Below are 427 nucleotides of genomic sequence, written 5' to 3'. Positions count from 1 at the left end.
TGGAAGAAACACAAACTGGAATCAAGATTGCCGGGAGAAATATCAATAACCTCAGATATGCAGATGACACCACCCTTATGGCAGAAAGTGAAGAGGAACTAAAAAGCCTCTTGATGAAAGTGAAAGAGGAGAGTGAAAAAGTTGGCTTAAAGCTCAACATTCAAAAAACAAAGATCATGGCATCTGGTCCCATCACTTCATGGGAAATAGATGGGAAACAGTGGAAACAGTGTCAGACTTTATTTTTCTGTGCTCCAAAATCACGGCAGATGGTGACTGCAGCCATGAAATTAAAAGAGACTTACTCCTTGGAAGGAAAGTTATGACCAACCTAGATAATATATTCAAAAGCAGAGACTACTTTGCCAACAAAGGTCCATCTAGTCAAGGCTATGGTTTTTCCTGTGGTCATGTATAGATGTGAGAG

The sequence above is a fragment of the Bison bison genome, unplaced genomic scaffold, assembly GCF_000754665.1.
Source record: "Bison bison bison isolate TAMUID 2011002044 unplaced genomic scaffold, Bison_UMD1.0 scf7180017854252, whole genome shotgun sequence".
NCBI lineage: Eukaryota > Metazoa > Chordata > Mammalia > Artiodactyla > Bovidae > Bison > Bison bison.
Note: the sequence above shows the minus strand (reverse complement) of the source record.